Consider the following 21628-nt stretch of genomic DNA (forward strand, 5'->3'; position numbering starts at 1 on the left):
GTGAGTAGTGTTTGTATAGAAAGGAAATTGGGTCTTGATATGTTTTCTATGTTGTAAATATTTTTAAATGGATTTCTAATTTGTTTGCGGTATTTTAAAAGCATGCATTAGTTTAATTTGTTTGGTGTTGGCATAGTCATATATACTAATCATGTTCTTCCTGACTTCTGGGAGATGATGTATTTTTAAAGCTACTTTGATTCTGTTCTCCCACTCTTTTCTCTTGCTATGTTGGTCATATTTTTTATTTGCAAGAAAAAGAAAAAAGGTTTTTGCCGATTTTTTTCCTTCAATTCTTTATCTCATCAAGGACAATTTTAAGGGGTGCCATAGCCCTGCCGTACGCCGGAGGGGTGCAGTGAACTAAGGCTTTGCGTGTGCTGAGGACAGGATTACCTTGTTGAGATCCTCACACGTATATACGATCGCAGCCCAGGGAGGTGGGCAGCACAGCCAGGCGGCAGGCGAGGGCGGCCTAGGGCTTGAGAGATTCCTACATTTCAGGATGGCTTTGGTGTCTGCAGGTGACATATAATTTAATGTTTTCAGTTACATCGTATCAACTTTAAAAATAATTAGGTGAGGGAAGGAACCTCGATCTTGGCGTCCTGGGGTTCTGGGTTCTGACCTCTGTCCTGGCTCCCCGAAGGGTTTGATGATGTCTGCTGGATGTGCGGCAGCTCCAGGGCTCGGCTGCATCTTTTTGGTTATTTGGTTTCTTGTTCCTCCCGGTGACTGAAAACCCCTCCCTCCTTGGCTTTTTATAGAAGCTCAGAAACGAGCTTATTTTGTGACTGCAACTGGACCTTGAGTTCTTTGGCTCTGGTGTGAGTGGACGGTGATACCAGGCCAGGCAGAGATTCTTCTCAGGCCGGGCTCACAGGCTGGGGCTGGGTACACGGAGCAGCTGTGGGAAAGGGATCTGGACACCAGCCCCCAGCAGGTCATCTACAGGAAGGTGAGGTGGGAATGGAGTGACGTCCAGGCATGTTCAGGTGAGGCGTTGGTCTTTTCTTTGCTTGCACAGTGGGACTTCATGCTCTAACATGCATCAGGTGATCAGAAAATGGCAGAGGAGCCCCACCCTGGGCAGTGATTTTAATATTACGATGACATTAAAATGAGGAGAAAGGCGTGAGGGTCAGGCTGCTGTCCCTCTGGTCTTTAGGCAGCTGGATCTGCTCAGGTCCTTATAGGGAACGCCAGAGTCCGGTTTCAGTAACCTCAGAAGGCATCATTCAAAGAGACAGATAGGTCCTTCCTTGTATGGTCAGGAATTCAACTTTGTCAGCAGATTTAGGAGCAACCCCACCCCTTCCTGCTCCGTGACCCAGTCTACGTGCTAAGGGGTGCAAGTAGGGGAGGAACATGCCTGGATGTCTGATGCCATCAGGACCTGGGTTGCTCTGTCACGTGTCTGCAGGACCCCATCTCTTTCTTGTCCTGCCTCAATTTGACAGAAAATCAAGATACCCAAGAAATTTGGGATGAAATGTTGTTATGGAAAAGGTGAGGGACGACAGTCCATGGACATGACTTTAGGGACAATAAGGAGTCTAAAAATATCAGACAAAGAACAACATCTCATCCATTTGAAAAGTTAAAAGTGGAATCTTGTTTGAATTTGCATTTCTTTGATGACTGGCAAGGGTAAATATTCCTCCCTCCCTCCTTCCCTCCCTCCCTCCCTCCCTCCCTCCCTCCCTCCCTCCCTCTCTTCCTCCCTCCCTCTCTCCCTCCCTCCCTCCCTCCCTCCCTCTCTTCCTCTCTCCCTCTCTCCCTCTCTGTTTCTCTCTTTCTTTCTTTCTTTTTTCTATCCTTTTTTGAAACAGGGTCTTGCTCTGTTGCTCAGGCTGGAGTGCAATGGTGTGATCATGGCTCATTGCAGCCTTGACCTCCTGTGCTCAAGTGATCCTCCCACCTCACCCTCCCCAGTAGCTGGGACTACAGGCGTCCACTACCATGCCCAGCTACTTAAAAATTTATTTTTAGAGACAGGGTTTCCCTATGTTGCCCAGACTGGTATTGAACTCCTAGCCTCAAGCAGTCCTTCTGCCTCAGCCTCCCAAGGTGCTGGGATTACAGGCATGAGCCACTGCACCTGACCAAGGGTAAATATTTTCTGTACGTTAATTACCTTCTGTATTTCTTGCCATGAAACTTAAAACCAATCCCTTTAAAACTTGTTTATATGGATGCTTCCATGAGCAATTCTTTACCTGTGTTTAATCAAGTGCGAATCTGGGTGTTGCTGTGAAAGTCTTCTGCGGATGCATTCAGTGTCTGCAACCAGTTAACTTGAAGTAAAGGAGAGTACACTCTGTAATGTGGGTGGGCCTCACCCAGTCAGCCATAGGCTTTGCTATTAAAGACAGAGGTTTCCATGGAGGCAGACGTTCCACCTCAACACGGCGGCGCTGGCTCCTGCCTCAGTTTCCAGCTGCTGACCTGCATCACCGATTTTGGATTCGGCCACACCACAATCACATGAGCAGATTTCTTAAAATTGTCCTGTCTCTCATCTCCTGTTGGTTCTGTTTTTCTGGAGAACCCTGACTGATATAGTAATGGACAAGTTCAGCAGCTGCGTGGAGCCCTATGTCTGAGCTAGGCATGAGGGCTTTGGAATGTCCTTCAGTGCTGACACTAAAACACATTTGCTCTTTCTCGCTCATATCATTGTTCTCAACCAGCAGATCACCTTGCTCAGAAGAATACTCTAGCTCTGTTATTGTTCTATAAGCTCGAAGAACAAAGAGCTGCCAGTATCTTAACCCCTCCCAAATCCAAATTAAAGGTGCCATTGGAAAAGAAAAATGGCCTAGATAGAGAGGAACACAACACTCTGTGCAGAGGCGAAGGTCTGTGCTGACACGGACAAGCTCCTGGAATGCCCTGTTTTGGTGGGACTGCGGTTTCCTCACTGAGCAGGGTTTTCATCTAAAGACTGCCCTGACCAAACAGAGCCTTGAAGGTGTTTGTTGTCTGCCGACTGCGGATCAGGCATCTTGCTGGGCACTGCAGAGGGCACAACACAAATAAGGCACACAGAGCTCGCAGGCAGTGCTTACGTTGGTAGAAACATGAGCAAAAGGTGTTTCTATTGTTTTGTTTTTGCAAGGATTAGAGAGGAATCCAACTAGGTGCATTTGTTCAGAATGCAGGCTAAGGGGGATTCGACAGTCACTGTGAGACCAGGTAGGACGGGATAGGGATGTGAAGTGGAATGATGACAGTGGAGTCAAATGGAAGGAATAGAATCTATCGCTTAAGCTCCTGTGGCTTCACAGTTTTCAGCTGCGTTGCCTACACACTTTATAATAAAATTAAAATTAAGGTGATGAAAAAAGGCAATCAAATTAGCAACTCACAAGGGCGGATCTTGTTCTGTTTCATTATCTGATTCACTTCCGAGGAGCTTCCTGAAAGTCTGAAAAAAAAGAAGAAAAAGGAAAACACAGTAAGTGGCCAAACTTTAGTTTCCAGAAAGTAAGAAAATACTAATTAGGGCCCATTTGGGAGGACACAACAGAGTACTGGTGCTGAAGTATCCCTCTCCACATCAACAACTAGAAACTGAACAGAATGCATGAAGCACCTGTTTACAGACACTGAGGACCGCAGCCAAGGGTAGGATTCCTGGGGGGTGCATGGGGTGTGCTGTGGGATCGCTGAGGGGCTCTTGCTGGACTGTGGCATGAGCGGGTGGAGCCCATGCACAGCACGGTGGCCTCATGGAGTTGAGGACAGAGGGTAGAGGTTGGGGTGTGTGAGGAGGTGGCAAGGTTTGCATTGGGTGTTTGACAGGATCTGAAGAAATCTGCAGAGAGGCCCCGTTGAGCCTCGTGGAGAACAAGGAACACTCTGAGCAGAATGGAGAGTCCAGAGTAACGCACATGGAAGGATGAGGAGACCGCACTGCTCACCCGCATTCAACAGAGACACAGAACGACATGCGCCATGCACGGGTCTTGCTCAGCTGCCAGGCAGGGCTATGCGGGGACTTCTCCAGCTAATCTTGCATGGAAGCCTGCGAAGGTCAGCCAGTCCTACCAATAAATTCACCGCCCACCAAGCAAAACTCAGCAGCCCTTACATCTGACTGATGTCCATATGAGAGAAAAAAGAGAAGGACTTCAGAGACACACATAGCTCCAATGCCAGAGTCCAGCATTTCAGCAGGATGGCATCTATAATGTTAAATGCACGATCAAAACAATCGCTAGAGGTGAAAAGAAGCAGGGAGATGTTCACCATAACCAGGAGGGGAAAAGGTCAGTGGAGACCCACCTGGATGTGGTGGGAATGTGGGAATGAGCAGACAAGGACTTAAAGCAGCTGATATTTCAGAGACTTGAAGCAAAAGAGAAACAAAATGGTGAATGGCTGGGGATTTTAACAAAAGAAATCCAAACTATTAAAAAGAATAAAACACAAATTCTGAAGCTGAGAAATATAATATGGGAAATAAAAAAATTTACCAGACTGGCTTACAACAGCTTGGATATGACGGAAGAAAAGAATAGTGCCTTTGGATGCAGGACGATAGAAATTATCCAAATGAAGAACAGGGAAAAACTGACAGTAATTCTATATGTGTGCACCTGATAGCAGAGCTTCAAAATACATGAAGAAAATGACCTAACTGGTGGAGAAACAGACAAAATCCACAAAGACAATTCCATGGCTTCAACATTTCTCTTTCAGTGATTGGTAGAACCAGCAGACCAAAATTTGGTGAGAATAAAGCATATTTGAGCATCGTGGCAGAAAGTAAGTTATTTTCAGAAATCTTGCTGGAACTGGATATTCATGTGGAAAAAAGGGAACCTCAACTTCCACTTCCTACTCAGTGGGTTGACTTATGTTCTCCAAAGGTTCACACCCACCTGGGACTTCAGAGAGTGACTATTTGGAATTAGAACCTTTGCAGATGTAATCGAAGATCTTAAGATGACTCATCCTGAATTTAGGATGAATCCTAAATCCAGTGACTGATGTCCATATGAGAGAAAAGAGAGGAGGAGTTCAGAGACACACACAGGAAGAAACCCACTAAAATGGCTATTTTTAAAATTCTTATACTTTAAGTTCTGGGATACATGTGCAGAACGTGCAGGTTTGTTACATAGGTATACACATGCCATGGTGGTTTACTGCACCCATCAAAACATCAACTACATTAGGTATTTCTCCTAATGCTATCTCTCCCCTAGCCCCCCACCCCAACAGGCCCCTGTGTGTGATGTTGCCCTCCCCGTGTCCATGTGTTCTCATCGTTCAACTCCCACATATGAATGAGAACATGCGTGTTTGGTTTTCCGTTCCTGTGTTAGTTTGCTGAGAATGATGGTTTCCAGCTTCATCCATGTCCCTGCAAAGGACATGAACTCATCCTATTTTATGGCTGCATAGTGTTCCATGGTGTGCCACATTTTCTTTATCTAGTCTATCATTGATAGGCATTTGGGTTGGTTCCAAGTCTTTGCTATTGTGAATAGTGCTGCAACAAACATACGTGTGCATGTGTCTTTATAATAGAATGATTTATAATCCTTGGGTATATACCCAGTAATGGAATGGCTGGGTCAAATGGTATTTCTGGTTGTAGGTCCTTGAGGAATCACCACACTGTCTTCGACAATGGTTGGACTAATTTACACTCCCACCAACAGTGTAAGAGCATTCCTATTTATCCACATCATCTCCAGCATCTGTTGTTTCCTGACTTTTTAATGATCGCCATTCTAACTGGTGTGAGATGGTATCTCATTGTGATTTTGATTTGCATTTCTCTAATGACCAGGGATGATGAGCTTTTTTTCATATGTTGTTGGCCACATAAATGTGTTCTTTTGAGAAGTGTCTGTTCATATCCTTTCCCCACTTTTTGATGGGGTTGTTTGATTTTTTTCTTATAAATTTGTTTAAGTTCTTTGTAGATTCTGGGTATCAGCCCTTTGTCCGATGGGTAGATTGTAAAAGTTTTCTCCCATTCTGTCGATTGCCTGCTCACTCTGATGAGAGTTTCTTTTGCTGTGCAGAAGCTCTTTAGTTTAATTAGGTCCCATTTGTCAATTTTGGCTTTTGTTGCCATTGCTTTTGGTGTTTTAGTCATGAAGTCTTTGCCCATGCCTATGTCCTGAATGGTAATGAAAATGGCTAATTTTTTAAAAACCTGGAAACAACAACTATTGGTGAGGCTGGGTCGCCCCAGGAGCTCTGGTGTCCAGCCCACCCCTTGACTGGACTGTACTCCCTCTGCGGGTGCGGCACGGTGCATTCATCTTGGCAAGCTCAGCCTGTGTAGAAGGATATTCGGTAACTGTCTGCTAAATCGGGGAATGAAGTTGGAGCTGTGCAGAGCGTGGCCGGCACCTCCCGTGAGGTCACTCAGGAGTTGCTCATTCTCATTCCAAGGGAGGTTGTCGTAACGTAGTTTTATCAATGGTTCAATTGGCAAGAGGACGTTTACTGGTGCGAATACAGATGGATTTGTCTGGAGTGTAGTGGGAGAGAGGCCAAAGGGAAATTGTAGTCGGGCTACTTGAGGGCTGTGGGCGGGTGAGCAGGAAGCTGGATCACAGATATGGAGAAGGGGAGGGAGTCCACCAGCTCAATTCAAGTCAGGAGCAGGGGACGAGGAGCCTGGGGTGGCCTGGAAATAAGGCCATTTCAACCACTGTCTGTTTCCTGCAGATCTTTTCAAAGCCCCCCACTCCTACCACCTTTTAAAAATGTCCTGTGATTTTGTGTACTTCTGCCTACATAGGTGTTTTTAATGCTGGTGTTTACAGATTATTTGTGTGTTTGTTTTATCTTAAATCTCTTACGAGACCTCAAGCATAAAGCACTACAACAATTTTTAAAAATTACCCAGAAACAGTGGGTGCAGCAGTTTCTATATTAATTTTTCTACTATTGTACACTTTTTCTGTTCTAGAGCAGGGAATGAGAGTAAGAATCGTTAGACCTAAATTTTTTTTGAAAGTAGGCTTGCAATTTTGAATTTTATTCATCCTGTATCTTGAAAATTACTATGATTTGAACACAATGGTTTATGGTATTTATGATCGTGCCTTGGGAAATATATTGACTGGGTTCTGGAGAATTAAATCTATTGGTCAGATTTGACCGGTGAGTACAATCACTCCTAATTACACAGAAGTGCTTTCGAGACCACTGTGCACGTGAATAAACTTTACAATCCTGACTGTTGGGCAGAATCTAAGCTGTCCATTTACAACAAGGATTTTCCAGGCCTAGTGTTGAGATGTGAAAGGGCTCCTCCCAGACTTTCAGTCCAGCACATTGTTGCAGTGTTTCAAGTTTTCTGCATTAGACCATAAGCACCTACAAGAGCTGTTTGGATATATATAAAAAATATATATATAAAATACATATTATATATAAACATATAATATATGTATATATACACATATATAATATATAAATATATAATATATATAAAATATATAATATGTATATATGTAATACATAAATATAAAATATAAATGTATATATTATATATATATATTTTTTCTTTGAGACGGAGTCTGTCTCTGTTGCCCAGGCTGGAGTGCAGTGGCCGGATCTCAGCTCACTGCAAGCTCCGCCTCCCGGGTTTATGCCATTCTCCTGCCTCAGCCTCCCGAGTAGCTGGGACTACAGGCGCCGCCACCTCGCCCGGCTAGTTTTTCTATTTTTAGTAGAGACGGGGTTTCACCGTGTTAGCCAGGATTGTCTCAATCTACTGACTGTGATCAACCCACCTCGGCCTCCCAAAGTGCTGGGATTATAGGCGTGAGCCACTGCGCCTGGCCTGTTTGGATATTTTTAAGGAGGATTAGGGGATTGGGATGGGCTCTCTTGGTTAAGGAGGAGAAACTACATTTTCCTTTTTTATTTTCTAGATACCATGAAATAAGACATTGCTCAAAAGTGTCCTATCGGGGGCAGCCACCAAGCAGGAGAGGAGGGCTACCTCCTTCCCAAGCGTGGTTTCAACTGGGCCCACCTCCTACTCCCCCTCTCCACAGGACAGTGCCTGAAACCCTACTCTAAGATTCAATTCTTGAATCGTAAGACTGTTCCAAGCAAGAAGTAGATAATTAAAAAATGTTTTTTGCATTGGGCAAATCCTGTGAAATTGCAAATCTGCTTACTGGTTATCAATGCCGGAGAGTGGGGGATATTATACAACTTTTTTTTTTTTTTTTTTTTAAGTGAAAGGAAGTTTGAACTGAGAAGTCAAAGTCCTTCCCTCTGTGTATGGACTTCAGTGGAACTCTCAGGTCACAGAGATTCAGGGTAGTGAGAGGCGGTTTGATGTTTTGGGGGAAAGAACGGCCGTGAAGGATTGTGTGATGCAGGAGAAGGTGGGAGGCCCCAGGACAGAATCAGCAGTCACCATGCTTTCCTGCGTCATCCGCCTGTGGGCTTCCAATGTGTTTCTGTGAAGTTTGCATTAAAGTTTCAGCCACTATTTTTCAGAAACATGGTCAGCCTCTTCTTCCCCCCTCTACCCTGCCGATAGAGTTCTACAGAAAACAAGGGAATGGCTCGGGGAGGTGAGGTAAATGCGAAAGGGAGACAGGTCTTTTGGGTTTTCTTCTCCATCAGTTCAGCTGTCAGAATGGCAATCTTGTTTAAATAATTTCTTATGCTCCAGTTTATCCACCCATTAAAAGGTGCCATAAATGAAATGCAACTGCCATTTCTTATCGGGGGATTCTGAAGTTTGTTGGTGGATTCCTAGAATTTAGCCCGCAGAACTATGCCTGGAACGATACCGGATCACTGCAAAAGTACAGCAAACAGAGTCGCTTTGAATATTAAAGGAGGACTTTTTCAAAGTGTGTGGAGAGCAGTGAAAAGACTGCCACAGTAACTCTGTGTTTTCGTGAGCCAGCTTTCTCGGAAGGTGAGCTCGTTCCGCTCTGCCTGGGTTTACTATTTCAGAGGAGTGGTTCTCAGCTGCCGGACCAGCATAGTCCTGCGTTCACACAGTTTCCTAATCCTGAAACCAGCAATCACAAAGTCAGTTTCTCACCAAGAAATCGAAGTAGTTCATTTTTGATACAATCATATTTTCAGGCTAAAGAGAAGGTTGGGAAGGTCAGGCGTTAGAATGCTGGAGGAGTGTCCTTGGCAGAGAAGGTAAGATTGCAGACCTCATTGTTTTTTTCTGTCTCCTTTGAGGCTCAGACGGTCTTGGAGAAACATAGTCCGGTATTTGGTCTGAGTGACAAATCCATTGCATTTTTAATTACCGCATATCATAGGCGGTGAGACGAGACGGGTAATGATGATTATTCAGCTCAAGAGACTGGGAAGTAGTCATCTGGGTGTAATTAGGCAAATGGCTGCTCTCTAAATACATAACTTAGTGTAGGTCTCCAACGTCACACACTTTCAACATCCCATTAATGTGTGAAGTGATGGAGGACCGTGTCTTATGATTTTAGAAGCTGCTTGGTCTGAATGCCACCCCCACCCCCCCAGTGCTTGAAGTCTTGCTGAGAATTTTAAGTAAATGTGTTTTCAGTTAGATTTTGCTCAACACAAGCAGTTCTGTGTGGTAAGTTCTTCAAGTCAGTTAAATGCTTAGGGAAACTGGTGTTTCCTTGTGAGTTAGACTCCCTGGTGGTGACGAATGCAGCTGTGAAGTGTTCTCCTGGGAGAGGTGGAGGTGGGGGATGAAAGCACATTTCAGAATCCTGCGCTCATCCATGCTGCGGTGGTAACTCTTGTTTCTGCACCAACTGGGCCACTGGCACGCTTGGTGGTGAGGACAGAGGGTCCCTAGGTCATATGTGATTGACTTCTAGACAGTCCCTAGGCTGTTACGTGAGGAACTGCATTTTCAAAAGAGATCTTTGAACGATCTGCCCCAGAGACTGGACAACATCGATGAACAGGAATGCAGTGGGCAGAGGACCCAAAGGGCTTCATTTTCTGTCTTTTTTTAAACAATCAAAATGAAAAGGTGAGTGAGAAGTCACTGTGCCTAAAGATACATCTGTTTTTAAAAAGTCCTACAAAAGGTCATGAATTAATGGAATGGCTCTACTTGTGTTTATGTTTTTTAGTCAAGGAGTGCTGAGATATTTTTCTCTCACGAAAGAGGTGGAATTCATGCTTCCGGAAAACCATTTCTTGACACTCAGTGAAAAGTAAACCCTAAAATGTTGTGGTCTATGGGAAATAACAAGGGCCAGGAGATGCAGGAGCAGCCTTTGTTTACTTTTAAGTTTGTTTCCTATTATTCATACGTATACTGCTTTGGAACTTGGTGAACACTTAAATTTCACGTGAGGTAAAGTGAAGTAGCATACTTCCCCCTCTGTAGCTAGCGTGATTTGCAGATTCTTAAATAAGTTCAGACTGTGTGCATGTGCCTATGTGTGGTGTGCGTGTGTGTCTGTGTGTGGGGTGTGTTTGTGTGTGTGTATGTATCTGTGTATATGTGGGGGGTGTGTGTCAGTGTGTGTGGTGTGTGTGGCTCGGTGTGATGTGTGTGTGTGTCTCTGTGTGTGGTGTATGTCTGGAGTGTGTGTGTCTCTGTGTGTGTTTGTGTGTGTATGCGTCTGTGTGTTGTGTGTGGTGTGTGCCTGTGTGTGTGTCTGTGTGGTGCATGGTGTGTGTGTGTGATGTGTGTGTGTGTGGTGAGTGTGTCTGGGTGTCTGTGTGTGTGGTATATGTGTGGTGTGTTTCTCACTGTGTGTATGGTGTATGACTGGTGTGTGTGGGGTATGTGTGTCTGTGCGTGTCTGAGTGGTGTGTGTGTGTGTATGTGTCTGTGTGGTGTCTATGTGTATGTATGTGGTGTATGTGTGGTGTGTGCGTCTGTGTGGTGTGTGAGTCTCTCTGTGTGTGTGGTGTGTGTCTGTATTTGTGTGGTGTATGAGTGTGTGTGTAGTGTGTGTGGTGTGTGTCTCTGTGTGTGTTGTGTCTGTTTGTATGGTGTGTGTGTATCTGTGTGTATGTGCCTGTGTGTTGTGTTTCGTGTATGGTGTGTGTGTGTGTATGGTATCTGTGTGTGTGTGTGGTGTGTATGTGTGTGGTGTGATGTGTGTCTGTGTATGGTATGTGTCTGTGTGTGTGGTGTTTGTGTGTGGTGTGTGTCTGTATTTGTGTGGTGTGTGTGTAGTGTATGTGGTGTGTGTGTCTGTGGTGTGTCTGTGTGTGTGGTGTATGTGTGGTGTGTGTGTCTGTATGTGTGTGTGTCTGTGTGTGTGTAGTGTGTGTGGTGTGTATGTGTGTCTGTGTGTGTCTGTGTGTAGTGTGTCTGTGTAGTATGTTTGTGGTGTGTGTCTGTGTGTAGTGTGTCTGTGTGGTGTGTGTGCGGTGTGTGTGTGTAGTGTGTCTGTGTGGTGTGTGTGCGGTGTGTGTGTGTAGTGTGTCTGTGTGGTGTGTGTGCGGTGTGTGTGTGTAGTGTGTCTGTGTGGTGTGTGTGTGGTGTGTGTGTGTAGTGTGTCTGTGTGGTGTGTGTGTCTGTGTGTGCAAGTGCCAATGGAGTGGCTATCTCAGTACATTTCTGGGCTGCCCGGGCCATGGGAAAAGAGGCCAGGTCTTGCACAGCAGGGCCCTGAAGGGGACAACAGTTGCCGAGCAGGACGCATAGAAGGTTGATGATGGTTGCCATGCTCTTCTGACAAGGCTGGGAAACAGGGTGAGGGACGCAACTAGCCCTTTGGTGATGGACTGCTGCATCAAGGAGTGTTTCTTGGAGATGTCTTTGAGGTTCTTGGGATGAGTTTCAACTTTCCTGCCAGCAACCTCAATGTGATCTCCCAAGGCCTCTGGAGTCCCCAGGTGTGGAGAACGGGATCTGCCCGCACGTCTCCCACTCAAGCCGGGAGGTTTGTGTGCAGTCCAAGAGCACGGGGTGGGTGAGAGTTGGCAGGCGTTCCGAAGCTGCACAGTTGACCAGAGCCTTCACAAATGTCCTTCCTGCCGAACTCTTCAAGCTCTGTTTCTGTTGAGTGCTCTCACCTTCTTTATAAGGACAGAAGCTGAAGACACAACCAATCCCCCTAGGGCTTCATTAAGTAAGGGACTCACGAGGGAACAACTGGTTCCCATTGGGGACCTTCACTCGCTCATTTGGAAGGAGGAGGCTGAGACGTTCTTTTCCAGTCTGAGTTGAGTGGGCAGATAAAACATTTTTTCAGGCAAGCGTGCTGAGAGTGCTTTAAAATCACATCACCTTTGTTTTTTTCCTCAAGATTGTTTTGGCTGTTTGGGGTCCTTTGTGGTTCCACGAACGTTTTAGAATTACTTGTTTCTATTTCTGTGAAAAATGCCATTGGAATTTTGGTAGGAATTGCACGAATCTACAGATTGCTTTGGGTAGTATAAACGTTTCAACAATATGAATTCCTGCAGTCCATGAACACAGGACAGCTTTCCATTTATCCATGTCTTTTTCCATTTCTCTCATTAGTGTTTTACAGTTTTCTCTGCACAGATCTTTTAATTCCTAGGTTAACTTCAATCTTGAGTATCTTCCTCTTTTTGTTGCTATTGTAAATGAGATCATTTTCTTGATTTCTTTTTCGGGGAGATTGTTGTTGGTGAAGTGGCATGCCACTGAATTTTTGTATGTTGAGTTTGTAGTCTGCTTTTTTATTGAATTCATTGATTAGTTTTGACACTTTTTTTCTGCATGTTATCTGCAAACAGGGATAACTTTCCTTCCTCCTGTCTGGTTTGAGTGTCTCTGATGACTTTTTTCTTGTCCGATTGTTCTTGCTATTACTTCTAGTATTATGTTGAAGAGAAGTAGTGAGATTGGGCATTTTTGCCTTGTACCATTTCTTAGAGAAAAAGCTCTGTTTTCCCTTATTGATTACAATATAAGCTGTGGCATTTTCCTAAATAGCATTTAAGTATGTTGAAGAAATTTTCTTCTGTGCTTGTTTTGTTGAGAATTTTTATCATGAAAGGATGTTGAACTGTGTCAAATGCTTTTTCTGCATCGATTGAGATGACCATGAGGTTATGTGGTATGCCGCATTGATTGATTTAAATATGTGAAGAAAGGATGGTTTCTTCAATAAACAGTATTGGGAAAACTGGATATACACATGCAAAGGAATGACACTGGGCCCTTATCTCACACAATATACAAAAATCAGCTCAAAGTGAATTAAAGACCTAAACATAAGACTTGAAACTGTAAAACTCCTAGAAGAAAACATAAGAAGAAAACTCCTTGATATTGGCCTTAGCAATGTTTTTTTTTTTTTTTTTGATATCACACCAAAAGCTCAGACAAAAACAGCAAAAATAACCGAGTGTGACTATATCGAATTAAAAACTTTTGCACAGCAAAGGAAACAGTCAACCGAGGAAAGAGGCAGCCTATGGGATAAGACAACATATTTGCAAACCATGCATCTGATTAGGAGTTACTATCCAAAACATATAAGGAGCTTGCACAACTCAGTAGGAAAACAAACAAACGAACAAACAAATTTAAAAAAAAACCCCAAAAAACAAAGAACAAATAATCCAATTTAAAAAATGACCAAAAATTTGCAATAGGACCTTCTTTTTTAAAAGAAGGCATACAAATGGTCAACAGGTAGACAAAAGAGCCTCAACATCTCTAACCATCAGGGAAACGCAAATCAAAATCACAATGAGATACCACCTCACACCTGTTAGGATGGCTGTTACCAAAAACTCCAAGAGAGAGTAAGAGTTGGCAAGGATGTAGAGAGAAGGTAACCATGGTGAGAATGTAAATTAGAACTGCCGTTATGGAAAACACTAGGCGGTTTCCTCAAAATAATTAAAAATAGATCTACCTCATGACCCAGAAATCCCTCTGCTGGGTATAAACCCAAAGGAAATGAAACCAGCACCTCATCAAGAGATCTGTGTTCCTTTGCTTACTACGGTACTATTCACCGTGTCCAAGATGGGGAAAGCACCCTACTGTTTGTCAGTGAATGAACAGATAAACAGTGGTGTGTGTGTGTGTGTGTGTGTGTGTCTCTCTCTGTGGGTGTACATGTCATCCTTTAAAAAGAAGGAAATCTTGCCATTTGTGACAACATGGGCAAATCTGGGGGATGTTATGCTAGTGAAACAGGCAGACACAGAAAGAAAAATGTTTGCATGATCTTACTTATATGTGGATTTTTTTGTTTTTAAAGTCAAATACATAGGAACAGAGTAGAATATTGGTTACCAGGGGTAAGAAGGGGAAGAAGAAGGGGAGATGTAGATTGAAGGGTGCAAACGTTCAGGTGTGTAGACTGAATAAGCCTAGAGCTCTGAGGTCCAGCAGGTGCAATTATAGTTAATGACATTTTTTGTGTGTATACTGAAAGTTTGCTAAGAGATTAGATTTTAGGTGCTCTTACCACATGCACACACAAGATCTCTAAGTGAGGTGATGAATGTGTTAATGTATTTGACTGTAGTAATAATTCACTATGTGTATATGTGTCAAAATGTCATGCTATAGACGTTAAATATATATACAATAAAAATAAAAATAAACATACATATAAAACTTTTTTAAAAAACATAAAATCACATCACCTCTTCCCTTGGACTTGAGATTGCCTATAAGACATGAACTTCTTAATCTCTGGGCTGTCCCATTTAAGGCGAGAAAGGAACAATCCTCTGGGTGCTTTGTAGAAATCAAAGAAGTGATTCAGGGTTAGGGTAGTGGAGTGAACTGCTTTTGTTTAATTATTGTCCCTAGAACTTAGTAGCTGTGAGACCTTTATATTGCTAATCCTCATTCTTACATATAAAACGGTGATAACAAAATCCTTAATGCACTGATTAATTTTGAAGGGTTAGTGAGATATTTCAGGTAAAATTGCTCAACGCCATGCCTGACACATAGAGTGCTTCATGAGGACCAGCCGCAATGATGATGGCAATGAGGCTGACTCCATGAGAATGGGAAGATGAGGATTTGGGCACCTGCACTGGTCCTACCAATGGGATGAATACCCCTATGAGGCCAGGCAAGTCATTTTCCCTCACTGACCCTCAGCCTTCTCACCTGTTTTTTTTTTTTTTAATGGAGGATTAAGCCAGTGGATCACAAACATCCTGGAGAGCAGTGACTCTGTGGTTCCATCGACAAGAATATGAAGGACTGAGAAGATCCCCAGCACTGCCCACTACACCTTCCCACTGAGAAGCAGCACGGCACTCTGGTTGCAGGGGCTGTACTCAGCCCGGCCAGGGTGCTCTCCTCCTGACCATAACCAAACTCACAGGACATGGGACGAGGTCACTGTGTGGCACAGGGAGCAGGACACAGTCTGTTAAGTCTTGCATAGCCAAGCTCGGCCATGGAGTCAGGACTTTCCTTGGCCTCCCTCTCCCTGCTCATGCTCATGTGAACACCCACCTACGTGGATAGACTATATGGGCTTTGGTTCATTATTGCTCTGTGAATTCCTTGAACTCCTGCATCTGCCCAACCTCCCCCACCCCATTGTTTTCATTGTGTTTCACCAAATGGAAATTCTAGAGTAACCATGTAAGTCCTCTCCCAAACCCGTTCACCGTTGAGAGTGCTAAAATGCTAACCCCAGATGCTAACTGAGGGGTAGGGTTACTTTATCTTTAGAGCATTGTGAATTGTGTGTTAAGAGAAATTTAAGGAAAAAATAGTTAATTGACCAACATGAATATCCCCCAAACAGAATCCTACAATGAAACTAAGGGAGATAAATAAAGCTGTTTACCTGAAAGCTTTCTCTAATCAAGATCCTTTGAAATTTATAAAACATGGTCAATATTTGCACTGGACTTTGTAAAAACAAAGCTTGATGAGAGAAGAGTTTGAAGTGAAATGCTGCCACTTTCTATGCAATATTTGATTTAAATTTAATTCCTAGAAACCTCAGATGAATGTGGTTCATGTATCAAAGCACTCAGCATAATTTATCATGGCCTTAAATACACAGTGAGCTTACGTGTCAATGAATAAACATATAGACTAAAAAAATCCCTGTTCCCTTAAGAGCAGTTAAGGGACATTATGTATCACATTTCTTGGCACATTGTGGATATTAATATCCCCAAAGTGTCAATGTCAAATGATTTGATTTGAAATCACTAAGCTGGGGAATCTCACTATTTTTAAACAAGGCCTAACATCTTTTAATCTTGAATACCAGCAAGTTCTCAGACTTCAGTTGTTTATTTTCTCTTTTCTTTCCTTTAAAAAATTCTGAACAAGCTCGTTTTCTTGACACAAAGAAAGTGAATACATTTTATTTTGGTTTGGACAACAGAAATTTGTCGCTCATAGTTCTGGAGATTGGAAAGTCTAAGGACCAAGCTGCTAGCCAATTGAGTTCTTGGTGAGGACTCTCTTCCTGGCTTGTAGACGGCTGCCTTCTCACTGCATCCTCTCATGGCGCACACACACACACACACACACAGAGGGGGCTCTGGTGTCTCTTCCTTTCTCATAAGGTGTCAGCTCTGTTGTATTAGGATCCCACCCTTAATTATCCCCGTATAGACCCCATCTACAAATAGTCACATTGAGGGTTAGAGCTTGGCAGTGAATAATTATGGAGGTTATTGTTGGCTTTAGAATTTCGTGGTAGAAACAATAAATTGCCTTTCTATTTATATTTTATTTTGTTTAACATTAACATGTATTTGCAACAATGAACAGCAGGTGAATACATTCTGGGTAGGGGAAAAAGTTAGAGGAGTGCTATCCAGAAGTTATATTTCCCAGGAATATGGGGAATAAAACATTCAATATTGGTGATTCTAGTAGATGAATTAAATTTAATTTGATGTGGAGTGGCCATGTCCCCTGTCTCAGGATGCCGTGTGAAGCTTGGCTCTTGGCCATGTCACAGCTGTTTAGATTTGCTGAAAGATGTTTTAAGTATCCTAGAAAAGAGGTTTTCATTCAATCTAGAACTGATAGTTTTCTCTTAAAGCGTTAATTTATATTTTAATGTTGATGTGGTATCCATCTTAGGTTACTGTTTGGCACTAGGTAATTGAATTTTTAAAAATCTCATTTTATTTTCTGTCTTCTTTTGGGAGAGAGAAGTGGTTACATTTTTATTACAGGAAGGATTTTTCTCTGTCTCTATTATAATACCTGAAAGCAAATATATATAAGCTATATATGAAGTCACTAAAATTCTTTATTCTCATTTTATTTTCACTTTTGGGAAAGATTGCTGCCAATATTTGTGAGATCTCGTTTCAGTTTTATCTTTTACTTCTGCATGTCTGTTATCTTAGCCATGCAATGTTTAGTTTGAGGCAGTTTCACCCAAGGGACACACCTTAGGATAGACTCTCATGGCCAGTAATGAATGACTGATGGAGAGAACAGCAGTTTATAGGTTTTTTTATTGTTTTTAAGGAGAAAAATTAACGCCCTTCATCAAACCTCCTCTTTCTTCCTTCTGTCCTCCCCTCCATCTCACCCTGCCTCCCCTTGGGATCTTACTCCTGTGATTAGTTTGGGTTCCACACAAAGAAAGATTTATTACTTTAATGTCTGTGATTTAGTTTTATGTGATCTTCCTAGGGACACCAGGGAGTACACGCTCCCCTTTCTGAATATATTGTAAGCTCCTTTGAGGCAAAAATAAATGTTCTTGTGTTAGAGGAACAGAGCAGCCCTTATCATCTTCTTGAATCTTATCTTTCTGAGTTAAACATTTGGCATCAGTGACGAAGTAAGGCCAGACATTGAGGACAAGAGACGTCAAATGCCAAGTTTGTAGAAAACACACAGTTGATGCATTTCACATCTTTTAAATTCTTCTCTGTGGACTCTATGCTTACTATTCCTGAAGATGTTTACCAGATGGGAACATACCTCCAAAAAAGGAGAACTTTAATTTCTTCTTATGGTACTTAGATGCTGGATTGCATAATGTGGTTTTAATCTTTAACTGTTTTTTTTTTTTTAATATTTGAGATTAAAAAATACTTAGAGGGGCAATAGTTAGGGCAGGGGAGTGTTCAGTCCCCTTCCAAAGATGGTTTTTGGCTGGGTTAGCACCTCGGCCCTGTGTTGAAGGAGTGAGAAGTAAACTTGTACCTCTGGCCACAGCTCTAGCTTGTGTTGGAAGTTTTGCAGAGTTGTTGATCCTCTGCCAAGTAGACCAGTGATTCCACATAAATGGGTAAGTTGGTTTTATCACCCATTATTCCACTGAAGTGTATATTGGCTCAGGTCGAAATGTTGTTAATATCCACTTTACACTCTGAACAAGCCCACCACATTCATGATTGGATTGATTGGTGTCTCACAAGAACTCCAGGGACACACCGTCTCTCCTGTTCTGTGGGTGATGAACCTGAGGGTCAAAATGAAAAAGTGACTTCCCAAGGCCAACGATAAGTGCCAGACTATTAAGTTCTTCTTTAGATGTCAAGTCCTTTCCATTCTGCACCGGCATGAACATCTCAAGTTGAGGCCTGTGAGCAGACACCTATGTCCTAACCAAAAGACTAGGATTCCCGAAGAAACTATCCAAGATGATTTAAATTTCCTGGGCCTTTCCTTCTATGGTGTGCCTATCAGTTAGGATTCTTTACAAATAACAGATAACCCAAATCAAACTGCTTAAGCAAAAAAGATGATTTTTTAAAAATCTCATGTAGCTAAAGGTACAGAGTAGGGCAGATATCAGAGGTGATTGGTTCAGAGGCCAGATGATGTCATCAAGACCCGCCTTCTGCAGTCACGCTTCGTCTGAAAGCTGGGTCCCCTGTTTTCTAGGAAGGATTCGGGACAATCCACAGAGAGAGGGCATTTTCCCAAGCAACAATCTGAGAGGAACCCTGATCAGATGGTTTATGTCAAACGACCAGATGCTGTGGCCAGGGAAGGAAAGATGCTGCCTTGGTCACCCCTGGCACCATGTAGTGTCAGCCTTCCCCACAGCCCATGGAGCAGGGGAGGATAATGGGATAGCAATTCATATGGCATCTTTAAGGAGAAGTGGGTGGGAAGGTGGACACTGGATAGTAAACTAATAACGGCCATCCTGTGTTCACATGCTACAGATATCAAAGCCTGATTCTCTTCATTTTCAGATAGAGTCTTCAACTCAGAAGCACCAGTCTCTCTCATTTGAGGAAAGGATGAGAAGGAAGGAATGGCCTGACTTCCTCATGTGTGCCCTGATTCTTGGTAGGCACCATGTTGGGGCTGCCACACATGTGCTGAAGCTTTGGGAATGTTCCATTTAAATACCGATTTCAAGGCCAATGCCTTACATGGAGCACAAATATCCAGGTACCTCTTTGATTTCTTCTCTTATACTTCAAACTCTTTGAAAACAGAAATTTTTCTCATTTGTGTTTGTATCATCTAGAGTACTTAGCAGTGCTTTGTCTATAGTAAGTAGGTGCTTAATGACTATTGTATTACATTAGGGCCTATTCAGTGATGGTTTGAGTTTAGAAAAGAGTTTCCCTTGCATTAAGTTTGCCAGTTTTTGATCAGCATCATTAAAGGAAAACTAGCTTTACCTCTTTAATAATCTGTTTAATTCTAATTCAGTAAAATTTTTGTGGTATGCTGACTACATGGCCTAAGCTATTGCAGGTGGTTGAGATATTCAAGGTAATAGAAAAATATCTAAGACCAAATTCTTGTCCTAAAGAAGTTTGCATAGTTGCAGGGGCCATAGATAAGAAAGAAACATTTATGAAGCACATCAAAAGTGTCTCAGAAGAGCTGTATACTTGGCCATGGGGGCAGCAGGTAAGGAGAGGAGGGAAGGGAAGAGGAGGGGAGGGGAGGGGAGAGGAAGAGAGAGGAGGGAAAGGGAGGGAAGGGGAGGAGAGGAGAAGACTCCCATAAATCCCAATATCCAAATTTGGCAACTATTTTGTTCTGATTTTATTGGTTCTTCACCCAAAACATATTGCCTAAGATACCCCTTGATTCAACCTTCCTCCCTCTTAATTTCCAGAAATCTGAAGTTGTCAGTGAGGTCAGCCAATAATCATGTTTGACATGTGGTGGACATTCTGGGAATCCTTTGTAGATGAAACTCATATAAGCAAAAATTCTAGTGGCATTATGGTGGGAGAAGGAAGAAAGGGAAGAGTGAAGTTAAGGAAATATTTCCACATGTATTAATGGAACATGTACAGGTGTAATAACACCTCCAACACTGTCCTCTTCTAGTCTGACTCCTGGGGGGAAAGCGGGTGTGAGGCTAGAGAGGGTTGTCAGGGTGGGACATAGGGCTGGAAGTTGGAAGGCATCCCTGGGTGCTCACATTTCAGCTCCCACTTAAGCATCCCCTCAGCCTGCGCACCTCCAGGCCTCACTGCTTTCTGTGCTGTTCTGAACACCAGGGTCCTTTCTTCCAGAACTGGGACCTCTAAGTGTGAGAAAAGAACTTGGTCTTTTAAGATGGTACCTGAATGACTTCTGAAATTTAATTAGAACCTGTAGTTTTCAAAGCTTCCTGTTATGGACCGAATCGTACCCTCCTACATTCATATACTGAAGCCCTGACCCTGGTGTGACTGTATTTGGAGGCAGGGTCTCTAAGGAGGTGATTGAGGTTAAATGAAACCATAAGAATGGAGCTCCAACCCAGTAGTACTGGTGTCCTTGCAAAGAAGAGGAAGAGGCATCAGAGATGCACAAGCATGGAGAAAAGGCCATGTGAGGACACAACAAGAAGGTGGCTCCCTGCAACCCTGGAAGAGTGTCCTCACTAGAAGCCAGCCATGCTAGCACCTTGAACTCCAGAACCATGAGAACATAAATTTCTGTTTTTAAGCCACCCAATCTGTGGTATTCTGCTACAGCAGCCCAAGCAGACTAGTATACCACCCAAAGAGACCACCATTATACACTCTAGCATCAACGGGCACAAGGGGATTCCCTAAGCTCTCCATGTTGGGGCGTTTCCTAGCAGTTTGGAAGGTGCTTTCTATGGGATAATTCATACTCATATTCCTAACAATTACTTTTATTTTGTTTTTAAAAGTGCTGATTAGCCTATGATATATTAGAGATGGCTAGGCTGCCATGTTTTATATGTGCAGCTGTATCTTGAATTGACACTTCTACATTTTCCTACAGCCAAGTGTGTTCATTACAACATTCGTGGTCAACAACAGTCCGTTAAGTGACACCCATCTGACTGTGGGCAGTGGCTTCTGGAGTTATCACTAAATCTGAAACTCCAGAAAGGACAGGGCTAATATCCTTGGATAATGAAGGTCACCTTCTAATGACACATGAGCCTCTCTGGCCAGTCCCGTGTCTGGTCTGGCCCCCAGCTTACTGACTTCTAAGGACGGTTTGCACTTTGGTTTCATCTTTCAGTTCCGGGGGTTGTGCACCTGTTGCTTGCTCAGGAAGTTCTGTATGATAATCTGTGTCTCAACTGCTGACTTCCCTGCCCATCACCAATGGCTATGGCCAGTACACTCCTGTTCCAAAGTGGTAGGAAACTTGGTCCAAAGTGGTAGGGGAAGTTTGAGAATTTAGTTTATCTTTCTTTCTAGAGAAGGCTACTTGCATATTAGAGAGTACTGACACTCTGGTGTGGATAAACGGACACCGAATTGAACTCTTTAGAGCGCTGCAGGGACTATTTATTCTACTTAAATAATT

General features: G+C 43.1%; 1 long non-coding RNA gene across 2 annotated transcripts; it reads left to right on the forward strand.

Annotated features, from left to right (window-relative positions):
- The first annotated feature begins 619 nt into the window (after positions 1–619).
- Positions 620–21204, forward strand: LOC139355392 (uncharacterized). 2 transcript variants are annotated; one of them, XR_011614591.1, is made up of 4 exons: positions 620–995; positions 1993–2111; positions 15062–15523; positions 19078–21204. It is a non-coding gene; the product is annotated as an uncharacterized lncRNA (long non-coding RNA). The 2 variants fall into 2 exon arrangements; XR_011614592.1 differs by lacking the exon at positions 1993–2111.
- Positions 21205–21628: the final 424 nt, after the last annotated feature.

This window comes from Macaca nemestrina, chromosome 16 (genome assembly GCF_043159975.1).
Source record: "Macaca nemestrina isolate mMacNem1 chromosome 16, mMacNem.hap1, whole genome shotgun sequence".
Lineage (NCBI taxonomy): Eukaryota > Metazoa > Chordata > Mammalia > Primates > Cercopithecidae > Macaca > Macaca nemestrina.